The sequence below is a fragment of the Stenella coeruleoalba genome, assembly GCF_951394435.1.
Source record: "Stenella coeruleoalba genome assembly, chromosome: 6".
In the NCBI taxonomy this organism is placed as follows: Eukaryota; Metazoa; Chordata; class Mammalia; order Artiodactyla; family Delphinidae; genus Stenella; species Stenella coeruleoalba.
Genome location: NC_137151.1, coordinates 80,627,099 through 80,639,585, shown reverse-complemented (window position 1 = coordinate 80,639,585; position 12,487 = coordinate 80,627,099). Strand labels below are relative to the sequence as shown.

At 35.6% G+C, this 12,487-nt stretch overlaps 1 long non-coding RNA gene across 1 annotated transcript in view; it reads left to right on the top strand.

Annotated features, from left to right (window-relative positions):
- LOC307188115 overlaps window positions 1-12,487 on the top strand; it is a 146,325-nt gene that overhangs the window by 113,502 nt on the left and 20,336 nt on the right. Inside the window, exon 3 of the long non-coding RNA XR_013828807.1 lies at window positions 11,608-11,683. This is a non-coding gene — a long non-coding RNA (uncharacterized lncRNA). The remainder of the gene's footprint in view (window positions 1-11,607; window positions 11,684-12,487) is intronic.

The window sequence follows — 12,487 nt, the reverse complement described above, 5'->3', positions numbered from 1 at the left end:
TCAGTCTCACAGAGATGAGTTGGGAAAATTGGATTTATTTGGAATTCTAAGAGGCAAAAAGGGAAGTTTTCAGTTGTAGTGGCATCTTGGGCAAGTATTATGAGCTTCATGGATGATTAAAAAGCAGAGAGAGCGGACCTATCACAAAAGAAAAAAAAAAAATGCTGGGAACAATACTTAGGAAGAGAGCTTCTGAGAAAGGGTGAAGACAAAATAGGGTAGCTACCTGAATCTTCAACAGTCTTTGATCCTCCTGGGACCTGGGTGTTGAATTTTCCTAGGGTTGTTTTTTTTTTGGCAGATTCTTGTGTTCTTTCAAATAAACTTTCCTTTTTCTGAGTTCCCTTAAGTGTGTTTTCCTTTCATGTAACAAAAATATTTCTAGCTAGAAATCCTGGAATGAAAGTGAGCTGGTATGTTATCAAAATTGATAAGGTTTTTAAGAATATTTTACCATCAGTAGAATATACTCTGTAGTTATGTACTTTTTTCTGTCAGAAAAATCACTTTAGTGGATGAACCCTTATGGGTTTAATTCAATTTTAATTTTTCAGTCCTATTATAAAGTGCATTAAAAATTTTAAAAAATCCTATACTTTATCTAGTCTTTTGATTATGAGCATTTACTTATCCTGAATATAATATCAATAAAACTGAAATCAGTGATTCATATGATATTGGAAAAGAACTACTTTTGTCTTTAGCATATTATTTTGCCTTTGTAATATAGTGGCAATTTTATATAATGTATGTTGATAGGATTTTTTTTGATAGTGACAAATTCAGAACAAGTCATATTTATAAAGGAAAGATAATTGAATATTGATACAACAAATGGAATTCAGAACTTTGTATTGTAATTGCTTTGAAAAACAATCAGTTATAAAAGTTTTGAATTAACTATACATATTTAAAAAGATATTCTCTTTGGGATTAACTGCTTAATCATAAATCCCATCATTTATCAGTTGATTTTAAAATAATTGCAAGTTTCTAAATGGAGATAATAAAATTTTTTTTTTCACTCAGCAGATGTGAAAAATATTTTAAATTTATAAATGTTTTCTAATATGGAAAGAAAAACCACCTAGCCTTGTACTCATTTTCTTATTTTATGCATATATTTAATGCGTATATTAATGGATAAACTAGAAAATTAATAACCAGGCTCTTTAGTTTTCAATGTCAGAAGCAGAACGAAATGATTTCCTCTTTACAGTGTCACTATATACTCAGAACTGCCAAATCCAGTGGTGTTTTCTCAGTCTTTATTTTAGGCGAGATTCATGGGAAATAGACTCTGAAGTGGAAATTTGTGTGCACGACCTTGCTGGGATAGTTCTCTAGAGCACGATGGCTGTTAGGGTGTGAGGAAGGCAAGACTGAGAAGAGGGAGAAGCTGAAGTGCAGCTATGTGGTTACTGCCGGGCCTCGGCCAAATTGTATCATGAGCTCTGAAGCTAGAGCCAGAGTTTGTACTCACTCATAAGCAAGTGATTGGATGTCAGATGCCTCTGGAGAAAAGGCATAACCTTGGGTAAGGTAACTCTCTCTGGCCAAGGACAGTTCCTGGGGAGGCACTCAGGTGTCAGCCAACAGTAGGCATCCCTCCCAGCAGCTAGGGGAATTAGTGCCTTGGTCCTAAGCAAAACCTGGTTAGCACATGGCAGCATCTGCTCCTGACCACACTTGTGCCTTTCAGATCCATAAATTAACTTCAATACATCTGGGAACAGCTCTTCCATTATTCTAGTTGGTTTCTTTTCTTAGGAAAATGTAGAAACATTAGTGGGAGTAACTACAGCCCTTATCACTACTATGTGGTTTCTGGGCTATGAGGACACTCCCTCTACTGCCTTCCATAAGCTAATACCTCTGCCGGACTATATGCCTCACTTGGTGGGGTAATAACATACCCTCATCTTTGAAAGTTCTGAATCACCATGTACTTGTGTTAATATGCTCTAGCAAACATTTTACATCTGGAAAGCATCTGCCATTGAGAATACTTCTTAGTTGAGTTTGTGGTAACACATTGTTATCCTCCAGGATCTTTCTGACTTTTACTGGAGAGAGGTGCATGAATTTAATGGGAGACAATATGGGGGCTGCCACCACTGCATTATTTTAGATCTTTAAGAGTTGCATTAATTTCTGCTGTTGTCAGCAGGTGGTGATATTTTTGGTTTAATAGCTTGACAGGAGGTCAGTTTCAAAGGTGCATACTGGCCTTGTGCACTATAATAGAACTTCCCCCACAGGCCAGGTGTCCATGTGGATATTCTGGCAAACACCAAGTATATCTATTCCAATCACACATTTGTGAATTGATTATATGGCCACTGGGTGGGTGTGTAGACCCTGTACTGATCCTGAGTCAAGATTACATTTAAGACATGCTCCCAATAAGTCCCCATGATAACTGAAATTTTGGGTCTCTGGGTATTGATGTCAACTTGGACCCATTGTCCAACAGTTCTCAACATCTCCAGGTATTTTCTTTTCTCCTAGTACACTTACCCTTTGGAGAAGACAGGGGGAATACTTACTAAATATGTTTTTTATGATTTTATAGGGTTCCTTTTACTGGGGCTTAAAAGTAAGCTTGGATCCAGAAATTAGGCAAGAAATCATGACTTTTTATTTTGGTGGTTTTTCCAAGGCTTCTGATTATTGATCCTTCATTTCTTTTGTAGTAAAGAGTGAGAAATATACTGTTGGCTGCCATCTATATTGACACTACAGATGTCATGTTCTGTTAACCATCTCTGTAGCTCTTGACCATCCAGGTTCACTTTGTTGCCGTTCAAATCTTGCTGCTATTATTGTAATTACACCCACTTTGTTTCTGACTGTTCGGTGCTGCCACCTGATCTCTATTATTTCAGGATTCTATCCTCCACGTTGCATTCAAGTAAGGCAGTTTGGTAGGTAAGAGCATCTTTCATAGTCATTCCTTGTCCAAAGAGTGTAGCCAACATTGACCTTGTTGGAGTTACTGATGCCCCTCTCACCAGCACATTCTTATTGCTTGATAATTGGAGTTATCATGACTTTCTCTAGTCTTTCCTGAAGAACATAACCATCTGCTGGGTTTTCCAGTCTTGTGTACTTTATTCCCTTCTCTGCATCTTTTCACCCCTTCTTCCTCCATCTCTCAAGAGTATACTGGCATTTCTACTTTACTTGATGTGGAATATCACTTTCTTCAAAGTTTCCAGGATCCTTTCTAGCCAGCACCATTCACCAGGCGCCTTTTCAGGGTGTTCAATCTTGTTTTATGGAAGAATGCTGCCACATCTATAGACTCTATTTTTTCTGGCCTTATAGAGCTTTAGGTCTACCAGGGTCCAATTGAACCCATACTACTGGATTCCTTGGGTTCATGCTGTCTAGATTCTGCAGATATTTCAAAGTATAACCCATTTCCTCCCTTAGGAGGTCTAACACTTCCTTGGTTTGGTTAATTTTTGACTTTATCCTCTTATTTCTGTGGTAACCAGAAGAGGATGGTTGGAGGAGATTCCTGAGAAGGTACAGAATTGAAGATGAGATATTTTTCAATGCTGCTAAAGAGGGCCTCTAGCTTTCACACTTTGCCCTTATTTGTGATTAATTACCCTCCACCATCCTGGGACTTCCTTCAGAGCCTCCATAACACTCAGCAGCCACCATCTTCTGACTACATTAGATAACTTGCAGGAAGAAAATGGCTAGTTCAAGTATTTAAATTTCTAGCCAGTCCCTCATACAGCTAAGACATAGGAAGATAACAAAAGCTAAAGGGCTGTAACAGTTGAAATATCAAATTCGAAACTCGACTGCTACTTGTAGAATTTAAATGTCAGTTGAATTCACCTTAATTAAAAAGAAGCAGTCATTTGTTTCACTGATAAAGAAATTTATCCTAGGGAGAGTATTGCCTTTTTTGGCTACAGTGCTTCAGCTAGCAGCACCATTCAATAACTTATAAAGTACTTATTTACTACCGTGTTGCTTCACATAGCCTTGCTTCTGATAATGGTTAACACATAAGCAAAATATATTTTACAATAAGCATATGTTGATTGAGTTCGCTGGTCTTGCCACATACTCTATTATGGAAAAGCACCTGGGGGAATTCCTGGGCTGTCCAGTGTTTAGGACCCCGCACTTTCACTGCTGAAGGTGTGGGTTCAATGCCTGAGCAGGGAACTAAGATCCCGCAAGCTGTGCGGCACAGCCAAAAAAATAAATAAATAAATAAAAATAAAGATAAAAATAAAATATTAAAAAAAAAAGCAGCTGGCATTGCATAACACAGCATCCATTTTGTAGCCCATGGGTCAAGAAGTAATTTCAACTTTCAAGCCTTATTATTTAGGAAAGATTTCATATGGTTATAGCTGCCATAGGTAGTGAATACTTTGATGGATCTGGGCAAAGCCCATGTGTAGAAACAAAGACCCAACACAGCCAAAAATAAAAATAAATAAATAAATTTATTTAAAAAAAAAAAGAAATTGCCACAGCCACACCAACACTTCAGCAATCACCCCCTGAGCAGTCAGCATTCATCTTCATCGAGGCAAGACCCTCCACCAGCAAACAGATTACAACTCGCTGAAGGCTCAGGAGAAGGTTAGCATTTTTTAGCAATAGAGAATTTTAAAATTAAGATATATACATTTTTAAAGAAATAATACTATTATTTGCACAGTTAATACACTGTAGTATAGTGTAAACATAACTTTTATATGCACTGGGAAACCAAAAAATTTGTTTGACTCACTTTATTGCCATATTCACTTCGTTGTGATGATCTGGAACCAAACTGCAATATTTCTGAGGTACGCCTGTACTCAGTGAGGTTCCTGCTACATAATACAAGTAGGGAAGGCTATGAATGGAATTCAAGGCATTCTCTGGTGTGTCACTTTAGTGATTCCACGTCCGGCTGTAAAAGTTAGTAGAAGATTAAATGGTTTGGCAGTATCTACTATAACTAAATGTGTTTTCCAAGATCCAGCAATTCTACTTCTTATACATATTCAACTGAAATGAATACATATGTTTATTAAAAGCAATATACTAGAATGTATATATAAGTACTATTTTCATAGGTAAGAATTAGGAATTACCCAAATTTCTATCAAGATAGAATAGAAAAGTGAACAATCTAAAACTACATGAATAATATTGATGAATCTCACAAACACAATGTTGAGGAAAAGATGCCAGGCACAAAATAATACTGTGATGGTTAATTTTACCTGTCAACTTGACTGGCTGCGGGGCACCCAGATTAAAGAGGGTGTTTTTGTGAGGGTGTCTGGATAAGATTAGCATTTGAATTGGTGGATTCAATAAAGTAGATTGTCCTCCCCAACGTGGGTGGACGTCATCTAAATCATTGAAGGCTTGAATAAAACAGAAGGTGGAGGCAAAAAAGAAAAGAACAAAAGGTGTAGGGAGGAGGAATTATCCCCTTCCTGCCTGATTGCTTCAGCTGGGGCATTCATCGTCTCCTGCTCTTGATGTACCTGGTTCTCAGTCCTTCAGACTCAAACTGGAATCTACATCATAGGCTTCCTTGCTTCTCAGACTGAATCACACTGTTGGCTTTCCTGAGTCTCCAGCTTGAAGATGAAAGACTGTGAGACTTTTCAGTCTCCATAATTACATGAGCCAATTCATCATTATCTATCTATCTATCTATCATCTTACTGGTTTCTCTGGAGAACTCTGACTAATACAGATTTATATTAAATTGATTCTATTCACGTAATGGTTTAAAGTAGGTAAAAGTAAAAAAGTTTGAAGTGTAGGGCTTCCCTGGTGGCGCAGTGGTTGAGAGTCCGCCTGCCGATGCAGGGGACACGGGTTCGTGCCCCAGTCCGGGAAGATCCCACATGCCGCGGAGCGGCTGGGCCCGTGAGCCGTGGTCGCTGAGCCTGCGTGTCCGGAGCCTGTACCCCGCGACAGGAGAGGCCACAACAGTGAGAGGCCCAAGTAACGCAAAAAAAAAAAAAGAAAAAAAAGTTTGAAGTGTAAAAGCAAGTAAAAATTGAATTCAAGATAATGAGTACTCTCAGAGAGGAAGATAGTGAATGGAAGGGAGCATGAGAGAAGCTTCCAGACTGCTGGTAGTGTTGATTTTTATCTGTGCTGATTATATAGTTGTGTTCAATTTTGAAAAATAATTTGATCTGCACATTTATTATATGAGTACCTTTGTGTATACATATTTTGCTTCAACGAACAGTTAAAATAATCTATTACAAGGTCATGGAGGATTAAGGCAACACAATAAGACAGGACAATTAATGATTCAGGGAGGATTAGGACAGTCCATTAGTAAAGATCCTTGGCCATATGAGGTTCTTGCTCAGGTTAAAAAAAACAAACCTGTAATATCTCATGGAAGTTATAACTATCATGTATGATCAACAAATTATACAAATAGAATTGTATGCACTTATTATTTCCATCTTTGAATATCATAATTATTTTCCTGTTTTACTAACATTTTGTATAAAGTGCATTGTTGATAGATAAATTTAAAATGTAATCTTTAATTCTAGAATATCCAAATGGACCGAAAGAAGAACTAACATTTTTCATAGTTGAGTACAATGACTGATGAAATTTTGTTTCCCCTTTTTGGGGAGAGGATGAACTTATTTTCATTTGTATGAGCTATTGTTGCATTTTACTAAAGTATTATTTATACTGTTTTTATTGTTGTTGAATAGAAATTTAAATACGAGCAGTGTCTTAGTCCAGTTGGGCTGCTGTAACAGAATACCATAGACTGGGTAGACTGTAAGCAGCAGAAATTTATGTCCCATGGTTCTGGAGGCTGAAAAGGCCAAAATCAAGGCACAGGAAATTTCAGTGTCTGGTGGGAGCCTTCTTCCTTGTTCATAGATGGTGGTCTTTTTGCTGTTTCCTCACATCGTGAAGGAGGCAAAGGAACTCTCTGGGGTCTCTTATTAGGGCACATTCATGTGGGCTCTGCTGTCATGACCTAGTCACATCCAAAAGGCCCCACCTTCAAATACCAACACATTGGAGATTAGGTGTCAATGTGTGAATTTTGAGGGGAGACACAAACATTCAGTCTTTAGCAAGTAGAGAAATGTATATGGATGCTGAGTTGTGGAAGGGGTAGACTCTAACATCTAGTCTCCCTCCACGTTGGTACACCTATACAGGTGTCCCCCACTTTTTGAAAGTTTGCCTTATGCTTTGTTTTTACAAAAGACCTACAATGGTACCTACATGTAGTACCTACATTAGTTTTCACTAATTGAAAGAAATACAAAGAGGATTTTCACTTTTACAAAAAAGGTAAAAAGTGAAAATAGCATTCAGTGTTTGTTTTGCAGCCAGCTGTTATAAAGGCAGCCTGCACCCTAAGCAGCAGGAGTGGCACCAGCAAGCTCCTTCCCCTGGAAATTCACTCAGCATCTCAGCATCAAGCCGCTGTAACTTTGAACTGTGTCTATGCTTTATCTCATTTTATTTTGTGCATCTGTTAATAAGATGTGTCCCAAGTTAATTGCTTCTTCACTTTAGGCAATTATGAAAGTTTTCATGGGAATGCTCTACTTTCCGATAGTGGGGGAAACCTGTACTTTCTTCTTCATTGGGGCTGGAAGCCTCAAATTGCACTTTCCAGAGTTGCTTAATACTTGACTTCATGTTAGCTTTTGCCAGTGGGAAAGTATAGGTGAAAGATTGAAAGGCAGAAAGAAAGCTGGAGCTATTTATATTCTGCTTCTATCAGTGATTGCTGGCAATGAGAGCAGCAGTTGACTGAAAATAGACCCATGTTGCCTTAGGATCAGGGGCAATTCCAAAAACATCAACAAGATTGCGGGCTTCTGAATCATAAGCAGTCCAGTTTTAAATGCAGAAAAAAAAAAAGCATCACTTCTGTCATTTCAGTGACACGTGCAGGCTCATAGCTTCCTACCTGAAAGAGGAAGCAGCTTCTAGATATCTCTTTTCCTTTTGTTCCTCCTGTCCCTTGTGCATTTTCTCCTTTTCCTTTTGCTCCTCCAGTTCTTTATCCAATTCCCTGCATTAAGTCTCTCATGCTTGAAATATCTAGAGAAGTTTCTCTTTTCTTATAGGATACTAAACAATTCAACAAGGAAACATTAATCCCGAGTAAGAAGCATGGATACATGCTAGCACATGTGGGGACTGTGTAGATATTGCGAAAAGGCAACAAATTTAGGTGAAGGAGTTGCAAAAAACAAACATGGTCTTTGGGTAGAATTATAAGAGTTACCCTTTTCTCCAGGGAAATGTTTGTTGCATGGAGCCTGGGTTGGATTTCCTCTTGCTACTCTAGTCAGGTACTTCAATGGTATTAACCACACAAGATAATCTGATGATCCTAAAGAAAAAAATCTTTAGATCTGGCATCTTTCCTCTTAATGTTTATTTTTGATGGCCTAGCCCCTTAGTTTTAATGAGCCACTTCCTTGGGGACCAGGAAACAAAGTCTTGATTTTAATGAACCATTCTCTAAGGGTCAGGATGAAGTTGGGAGGTTATATAAGAAAATCTCACATAAAACAAGGAGGGAAAACCTGGATTCAGAGAAAAGAAATATAAATTCAGTAATACAAAAGAAGTCAGGAGAAAAGAAAAAAGATGTGTAAAGTATACTGAACAGAAAAAAAAACCCAATGTACAAAGGAGATTAAGTAAAAAACACAAGATATTAGAAATTAATTCAAATACATCCATCAACGGTTAATCCAAATGGACTAACCCTCCAATGAAGATAAAAATTGCCAAATTGGATTAGAAAACAATGTGATTTTTGCACAGTTTACTAAAATCATACCTGGAATATAGACAGAGAAAACTTGAAAGTGAAGGCATGGCAAAAAAAAAAAAAAAAAAAAAAATATATATATATATATATATATATATATATATATATATATATATATATATATACAAGGAAAAGACTAACCGAAAAGAAGTTTGTACACCTATAGACTTTTTGACAAAAAAATATATATATAATATATATTGCTAGAAATTTTTTAAAAATCCAGTTTATGCTTTTGAAAGATACAAATTTCCAGGAATATGTAACAACCATAAAGTTGTATGCGCTTAATTATATAGACTGAAAATATATAAAGCAAAACCTGACAAATTAAATACAGAAGAAATCAACAACTCCTTAGAAGAGATTTTCACACACTTTTCTCACTAGTTTATGGATTATTCAGACTCAAAATCAATATGAATATAGAAAATTTTAAGAAAATTTCAAACATAACTAGTCCAGTATATGCATATTATATATATATCTATCTCTGTATCTCTGTATCTGTATGTATCTATACTTACATTGATCTACCATCTGTGTATGTATCTCTCTCTCTCTCTCTCTCTCTCCCCGCTAGAACTGGAAAACACATATTCTTTCCAAACAAACATGTAACATTTAAAAATTGACTATCTATTGGGCCCTAAAAATTTCTCAAAAAAATTGAGACCAATTTGCTGGCCACAATGAAATTAAGTTACAATTAAATAATAAAAAGATAACTGAAAATCCCCTTAAAGTTGGAAATGTAAATCCTCACTTTTTTATAACACATGTGTCAAATAAAAATGAAAATAAAATATTATGAATGAAATGAAACATGAAAATTAGAAATATTTAGTACTGACTGCTAATGAAAATACTTTTGCCACGTTTGTGGTATATATAAAAAGGGATATTTGAGGAGAAATTTATAATATTAAATGCTGACATCACAAAAGAAGAAAAGTAGGAAATGGACCAGTTAAACATATCTGCACAAAAACAAATCTGAATAAAAAGCGGGTCTAACCAGAACCCTTCCTCCAGTTATGACAATTATGTATTAAAACTCTATGCAATTTATGATAAATACAAGAATTTAAAGGAATCATTCTCTTTCCCCCTCATTATTTTAAATAGAAAAATCTATAAAATAAAAAATAGAACATTAAAAATAGATATTCTACTGATATAACTACTTTCTTCATTTACTGAATGGTTCTTATATTTTAAAAATGTTATTCTTTTCAGAGGGAAAGAGGATGACATAGAATTCAGCACTCAGCTTTTCCTCTAAGTAGCTAAAGTAATACCTTTCTTTTTGAAGCTGAGCTATTTAACAAATAGGAGACTAAAATCTGCTATTCTCACCTGAGCTACTTATAAGAAATTGTTGTCTTTAAAAAAGCATGGCTAAACATGATTCGTTTTCTGCTGAATCATTTTTAAAATTTAAAGTATTTGTTAAAAATATTTGTCCTGTGTTGAAATCAATCAAGAGAAAATAATTTCCATCAATATGAAGACAAGTAATAGCCTCTTCCTCATTCACAAATAAAATATGATAATATGAAAATTTATTTTTTCTCTGAGATCTTCTCAATCTTGGTTAGACTAAATTTACTAAGTGATAGGAATATAATTTTATTATACCAAATTTATAACCTTAGTGAGGAATAATTTTTCATTCCAAATAGACATGCATTTCTCAATGTCAAAGATAGGCTTAAAGGAAATTAAGTAAGGTAAGTCATTTGAATTTGTTATATATTTATAAACAATAGATTAAATTGAAATAAGGAGGTCTTTATTGTTTCTGATCTGTCTGTTGTATGACAGGTAGAGTATAAAGACAATTGTGGTCAGTATGTATATATAACATAAAGTATACATTTACTAATTTTGTGTTAAAATTATTTTGTGATGTAATCCTTTTCTTGTAATAATTTTTATTTAAATTTATTTCTTTTTCCTTAAGAAAACGATTCCTCTAGATAGTTCCTCAAAGCATAATAGCAAATGCCATCTAATGACTCACATATCAGCAATTCTTTCTTCAGAAAAGCATTAATACATTCCTGAAGACTTACAAGTGTTTTCTTTCAGGTAGTTTACTCTCTAACCATTACTCTGGTCTGAGCTCTGCTCCCTAGTATCAATATTTACCCATTACAGAGGTTCATTAATTGCATTTAATAATTTCTTGTCAAACGCTTTTGTTTCCTGCAACTTTTTAAAAACTCCATTGCACTTTTGTTGCAAAACTCCCACCTTATTAAAACTAAACAGTTCATCTACACTGAGCCTACCTAACAAGCAATAGAACATTATGAGAAAACATATTATGCTGACTGGTTGCACTTTAAATTTATAACTAAGAATAAGTGGTTGCTTAATATAGCATGGCAATCCTACCATATATCCTTACTCTGTTTTCTTCCCATTCTCCAAGAATATCACATATATTCACTCCTTCCCACAGAAATCTAATAACTTACTTGCCTTACTCAATCTCAGCTGATGACTCTGCTTTATATTGAGGAAAAAAGTGAACTACCCTTTATAACAAACTCTACTGTTCTACCTGCATGGAAACTCACATATCTTGCTGAGGTTGGTAGCCTCCAAAAATGGTCCCCAATGATTCTAACTTCTGCCATTATACCTTTTTGTATAGTCCCTGCCCAAATTGTACCAGGATTGTTCTATGTGACCAATAGAATACACTTTCAAGATTGAGTTATAAAAGATTACTTTCTTCTTTCTCTCTGCACTTGTTCTAGAGAAAGCCAGCTCACGAACAGCCTTATGAAATGACCTGCACTGTGAGGAACTTCAACTTCTCCTACAAACAAACATGTGAGTATGTTCACAATAAATTCTTCTTTAGAGACTGTATCCCTGTCTGACAGCTTGACTGCGACCTCATAAGAGACACTGAGCCAGAGAATCCCAGAAAAGCCTGCTCCTCAATTCCTGTACCTCAAACACTATTTAAAGTAATAAGTATTTGTTGTTTTAATCTACTAAGTTTGGGAGTGATTTTTGCACAACAATTACAAGGTAGATTTGGTACCAGAAGTTGGGTACTATCATAACAAAAACCTAAAATATAGGAATGATTTGGAACCAGGTGGGGAATGGAATTGGAGAAAGCTGTAAGGATCTTGAGAAGACTGTTAGTTAAATCATTAAATGTCTTCAACACTGTTTATAGAATTTTGAACTCTGAGGAGGCTGCTGGTGAGGTCTTAAAGTGAGAAAAATACTACTGAATATTGGAAGAAAGCGGATCCTCGTTATGTTGTGGCATAAAGTTTATCAACCCTGTTTCCTGTAGTAATGTGCAAATTAGACTATGTGCCCAGTGAACTGTGTGATATAGCTAAAGAAATTTGTAACTCTAGGGTTGAAAATGTCATCTTGTTTCTTCTGGCAGATTGTAGCAAAATGAAAGAAGAGAAAGTTAAGCTAATAGAAGGATCATTAAATAATGAAGCTGGGACTTGCTGATTTTGAAGGTTACCAACCTTTTCAGGTGGCAAAGAAAGCTAAAATTAATGAATGGTTTCTAAGCAAAAATCAAATTTACCAGTATCCATTGTATGCCAATTATTTTCTGTCTTTGAGGAAGAATGTCCATAACATTTATCCTATTCCTGT